Raw genomic sequence first — 6,000 nt, 5'->3', positions numbered from 1 at the left:
TCCGAGGATTTGAAACTTCAGATACTATGGGCCATAGTCCTGTTTGCCGACAGATCATGTGGCTTGTCCTTCGCCCACTCTCCACTTGGGGGCTAATTCAACCATCTCATGAAAAAAGGACGAAACGCAGTTCCAAACCAAAGTTCCTTGTCCCACAGGCATTCACTGAAAGCACCCTTGCCGTCAGAAATGAGAAGTCTCCTAACGGCACCATCTGACTACTGACACTCTTAATACAATTAGTATAATTCAGAAGAAACCACAATCCCGGTAGGGCTCTGCTCCCGCCTTCACATCTGCGCCTGCGCATTCTGAGCGCGGACTACAAGTCCCAGGATGCACCATGCTGCCGCCCTCGCAGCCCTACTTCCTGCCGTGGCGTTTCCTGGGTATCAGTGGCTCCGCGACTCTTGGGAAAGTTTAAGGTGGGCGGGGTTTGCGTGCCGGCTTATTTTTTTTTCTGTCACAAAAAAGCAACAGGTCCGCGGAAAATATATGGCTGCTTAGTGTTCTGGTGTACACAAAGTTTGCTTTTCTGAACCGGGAGAGAAGTCATTGGGCCTCGCTTCAGGCAGGCCCAGCACCAGTGGTTCATGGCTTGTCCTTGAAGTTGTCAGACATCCCTCCCAGGGTGTGAGATAGGTTGACATTCTGGGTTTTATTTTATTGGAGTGGTGTTTTTTTTTTCTCTTTCATTTTTTTCCCCACAGGTTCTTAGTGGGTAATTAGAAGACTGCAGAGGAGGCTGCAAGTCAGTTTTACCCTGGAAACTCGTGTGATTCCTTGAACGATTGTCCTTACCGTTTTCTACTTTGTTTTAGTTGGGCCTGGGATCCCAGTTTTATGATCTTTCAACTCGTAATTGTTCATGTGTTCTCAGGACACAACACTGGAGGAATGCCTATATTAAAGGGGATATGAGAAGTTGCCTAATTCACTGTTTGACTGACACCCTTACTATACATAATATGACAACCTTGTATATGTAATTCATGGGAAACCACAATCCCCACCTCATACCCCACCAAAAGCAAACCGTTCCATTTCAGGAGTGAGGGAAATGTCAGAGTATATTGGGTTGAAGAGTCAAAGTGGATGGGAGGTTCAGCAATTTGGGGTAACCGTAAATTACTTTTTCAAAAAATGTATTATTGTTGAGAACGGTGGAATGGTGGCTTGAGACAGTTCTGCTATTTATTCTCTTTAATGGCATACAGGTTAGTTTACCTAGATTAGTGTTTGATTAAATAATTGGGTACTATAGCTTAGCCAAATTGACACGTAAAACTGACCATCGCATCTTAGAAAGTCTTTGCTCAAATATTATGTTTTCATAGCATTAAGATAGCAATCCTACACACACACAGCCTTACAGTCCCATCTACCTTCTCTTATTTTTCCTGTAGCATTTATCTTTGAAGCATCATTCTGTTTCTTATTATGTTTATTGTCTTTCTGCCCCTTGTAGAATGTAATCTCCACAGGCCAGAGATTTTGTCTGTCATTTATTGATGTATCCACAGCACCTAGAACAGTAAGTAACACAGAGTAGGCTCTCAATAATTCTTTGCGAATGATTGAATGAAGTATTAAGGTGGCACCCAGTGAATACTTGTTGAATGGGTGGAGGGCTTCTTCTGGAGATATTACTAGCCTTAGTAGGAGATAGGTAGGAGAAGGGTATAAGGATAGCAGATTTTAGGGGAGGAATTTCAGAGTTCGATAATCTATGAGGTGGAAGAAGTTGTGAAGAAGCAACATAAACAGATTTGCGTGTGCATTCCCTTTACCTCCTTAGCTATGTGACTTTGGACAGGTTATCTACTATCACCTAAGTCTAAGCGTTCCGAGTAGCATGTTGAACTCTTGTGCCGTCCTGCTCTGTTCTGCTGGGATGTGACTCATCTCATTGTCCAGCGTCTCCACGCTGTGGATGTTGCCAGCCCATTAGTCACTGAGTAGCTGTCTAGTCAGTTTATCAGATCAACTGCCCTGGTATCTCACAGCTTGTGTTCAGGTCACCCTTATTTTACTTAATAATGGTCCCCAAACATAAGAGAAGTGATGCTGGCCATTCAGGTATGCCAAAGAGAAACTGTAGAGTGCTTCCTCGACGTGAAAAGGTGAAAGTTCTTGATTTAATAAGGCATTGTATCATCTCACATCATTAGAAGAAGAAGAATGAGTACAGGACAATAAGATATCTTGAGAGAGAGAGAGACTACATTCATATGACTTTTAGTATATTGTTCTATGTTAATCTTATTGTGCCTAATATATAAATTAAACTTTATCATAGGTGTGTATGTGTAGGGAAGAAACATAGTTATATAGGGTATAGTACTATCCTTGGGTTCAGGCATCACTAGGGTTCTTGGAACGTATACCCTGCAGATAAGCGGGGGATTACTGTACACAAGTTTGGGCTCTACAGAGAGTCAGGGACATAGCTCACTCTAGGTCAGGGTCCTTTAATTTTGTTTCAAAAGAAAATGAAAATTTTTTAGCATATTCAGCTCAGAAAATAGATCACTTGACACCAAACCCTTCAGTTTGGCCCAAGCTGCCATTTTCAAGTGCAAGGCTAGTTGGTTCTAGGTCAGAAGCCCCATTCATTTGCATCCTACTGACACATGAGAGAAAATGTACACTCTTTGCTGCCGATGTTCTGCTCACCCGTATTCTTTTGTTTTCTGCGATTCTTGCTTTGGACAAGAGAGATGTTAGATTTCAAAAGCTTTATAAATACCCTGACTCAACTCCACCATAATTATTACCACATACACATAGCAAGCATTTTTTTTTTTTTTAAAGATCCAAAGGAGTATACACTCAAATTGACACTTATACATGTCTTCTTGCTTGCATATCGATGCAAGTGGAATTTCTAGTTTGGGTCCCCTCTGAAAAACAATAATTTTTCTGAAATGTGCGTTATGTGTATATCAGAAAAATACTAATTTTTAAAAAGCGTGGACCTGGTTATTACATGACATCATATCTGATTTTAACTTCTTGTGCAGAAACATTTATAATCACAAAGCAAAGTAGATTTCATGTTGAAGAAAGATGAAGGCCGGATATTTGAGGTTTTTCTTCTGGTCTTTCTGCTTCCTGTAGTATCTGACTATAGCTAGTTGTAATGTTTCATGTTTATTTAAGGTGTGGGCAGATTGTGAAAAAAATAGACACTTGCTTCTTGATTTCTGCTTTGCTCTGTTGTTTTGAGAAATAAATAGAAGGGAGAGCTATGTTTAGGAATGATAGATTCTTTCAGCAGTTCTTTTTTTCACCCAAGGCCATTTCTTTAACCTAGAGATGACTGTGGAATTTGGAGTAACATTTTGTGTGTGTGTGTCTGTCATTCAATTCAAGATGGCTGAACTGTAGTGGAGAACAGTGGTCACCATGACTTCCCTTCAAGATTAAAAGATAATTTGTCTAAATATTAGGGATGGGTCATAAAAAGATCATGTTCTGTGCTCTGTTTCCCAAGTGGAAAAAATACTGATATAAACTAAATTATTCCTTGCTTTCCTGTGTATTTTGTTTTAGACATGTTCATAATAAAGAAAGCATTACTTTCAAATTTATTATTTTCAAATTAAGGGTAATTGATGTCAGTTTAATTCAGTGTCAAATCGAGACTAATTGATGACCTGTCCAAAGTTTTAGAATATCTTGCTAAATCTCTTAATAGGAATAGCCTAAGATAAAATTGAGTAAGAATGCACACTTGACTTTGTTTTGTTTTAGGGATGGGATATCCAAATCTATGTCCTTTCTGATAATTAAAGCATCTGGCAGAGATAGAAACCTTACCCTTTGTTATTAACCTTATTTCACAGTCTCAGACCTTTTACTGCACCAACCCCAGGGGGTGCCATTTACTTCAGATTCTGACTTTTTTCAAGGATGAGGAGGGAGACCTTGATCATCTATTTCCATCTCTTTCTTAAAAGATGGAAAAGAGGATAATTTCGATTCTATTTATACATTGCTCTTTTTATACCTGAGATGACAGTTGTGGTCACTTTTTGAGTAAAATTGGGATTGAGTTCCTAAGATTTGTGCCACTTTCTAGGGACACTCTGGCTATGAGTTCTTGTTCTCATCCAATTTGCTATCTCAGCCTTCGTGGAGGAACCCTTTGCTTTATCATGCCAGATTCTTACCAGACATCTTTTTCTCCAACTCTTGCCTCTTCCCTGTGTGGTTCCCCTTATCTTTCCAAATCATGTGGAGCCCCAGTTTTCATTTCTTGGACCTCTTTTCCTTCAGATTCTACAAGGAAATTAAATTTTTACTCTTTAGCATACAGAACAATTTAGCTTTACGCACCCATCTCAGCTATGGATATACCTTTGCATATCCAAAGTTGTATTAATGTGTCCTGCTCTCTAAGGGTCTTCCACCCCTTAGCATTGACAGAGGGTTTGAAATGTTGGAGGTTTTGAAACTCTTCTCTAGCATCCATTTTAAGTGAATGTGAGCCTTATTTTCTAACGGATATGAATTATGCCATGCTCCCTTAAAAAGAAGAAGCAGTTAAGACATTTTTTATTTAAAATATTTTTTACCCCACTATGCCTATTATCCTCTTCATTATTTAACTTAATAACTAAATACTGCACATCTATTAGGTGTCAGGCACGGAAAATATGTATAGGAATACAACAGTGAACAAGACACAAGAAAAGTTCTTTTCCTCATGAAGTTTACATTCTAATGAGAGACAGTAAACAAATGGACAAATTATATAAAGATGGGTAATGTTAAGTGCTAGGGAGGAAAGTAATGTCAGGTAAATGGCTAGAAAATGATGGTACTATTTAGATTGATTGGACAGGAGAGAGACTGTGAACAGGTACCAGAATCAAGTGAGGAAGTGAGCCACCCAAAGATCTTGGGGGAGAACATTCCAAGGAAGAACATAGCAAGTCCAAAGGCCCTGAGGCTGGAGTGGGCAGAGTGGCTGGTGCACATGAGAGGTGGGAAGAGTGAAGGGTGAAGACATTGCAGAGGAAACCAAGGGCCAGATTATGTGCAGTCTTGTAGGCTAAGGAAAGACTTTGGATTTTAAGTGCGATGGGAAGTCATTGGGGCTTGCACAAGAGTATGCACAAGAGTAACAAGATCTGGCTTATATTTTATTTTTGTTGTTGAGGTATATTTTATATATCGTAAAATTTAAAATGTACAATTCAGTGATTTTCATATATTCACACGATTGTGCAGCCTTCACCACAATTAATTCTAGTACATTTCATTACCCCCAAAAGAAACCTCTTAGGAGTACCCATTAGCATTCACTCCCCATTCCCTTCCCCCAGGTCCTGAATCCCCTAATTTATTTCTGGTCTTTATGGATTTATAAATTCTGGACGTTTCATATAAATAGAATCATACAATATTTGGCCTTTTGTTTCTGGCTTCTTTCACTTAGCATAATATTTTTAAGGTTCATTCATGTTTAGCATGTGTCAGTACATCATTCCTTTTTATAGCTGAATAATATTCTTTTTCTTTTTTTGAGGACTTGTAAAGCCTTTTATTGAGGCATAATTGACATATAACTATGAAACCTAAATTCTGTATAAATACATTGTAAAATGAAGTCTCTTAATTGCTTTCTTGACAGAATATAGTTATTTAGTTTGAATGATATTCTATTATGTGGATATAACATATTTTGTTTATCCATTCCTCTATTGATGGATATTTGGGTTGTTTCTACTTTTGAGCTATTATGAATATAGCTGCTATGTGTATAAGTTTTTGTGTGGATATATGTTTTCATTTCTCCTGGGTGGATAGGTAGTAGCTAGGGGTAAAATTGCTAAAATATGTGGTAAAGCCATGCTTAACCTTTTGAGGAACTGCCAGATTGTTTTTCATAGCAACTGTACCAGCAATGTATGAGGGTTCTAATTTCTCTATATTCTCACCAACACTTATTATTTTTTTGTCTTTTGATTATAGCCATCTAGGAGTTCGTGT

At 38.5% G+C, this 6,000-nt stretch overlaps 1 long non-coding RNA gene across 1 annotated transcript in view; it reads left to right on the top strand.

Annotated features, from left to right (window-relative positions):
• The first annotated feature begins 362 nt into the window (after positions 1-362).
• The window catches only part of LOC120618433 (uncharacterized), a 28,884-nt gene continuing 23,246 nt past the window's right edge, over positions 363-6,000 (top strand). The window contains exon 1 of the long non-coding RNA XR_005657255.1: positions 363-425. This is a non-coding gene — a long non-coding RNA (uncharacterized LOC120618433). The remainder of the gene's footprint in view (positions 426-6,000) is intronic.

The sequence above is a fragment of the Pteropus medius genome, unplaced genomic scaffold, assembly GCF_902729225.1.
Source record: "Pteropus medius unplaced genomic scaffold, Ma_sr-lr_union100, whole genome shotgun sequence".
Classification (NCBI taxonomy): domain Eukaryota; kingdom Metazoa; phylum Chordata; class Mammalia; order Chiroptera; family Pteropodidae; genus Pteropus; species Pteropus medius.
The sequence above is the reverse complement of the archived record's forward strand: the minus strand, read 5'-3'. Positions and strand labels throughout refer to the sequence as shown.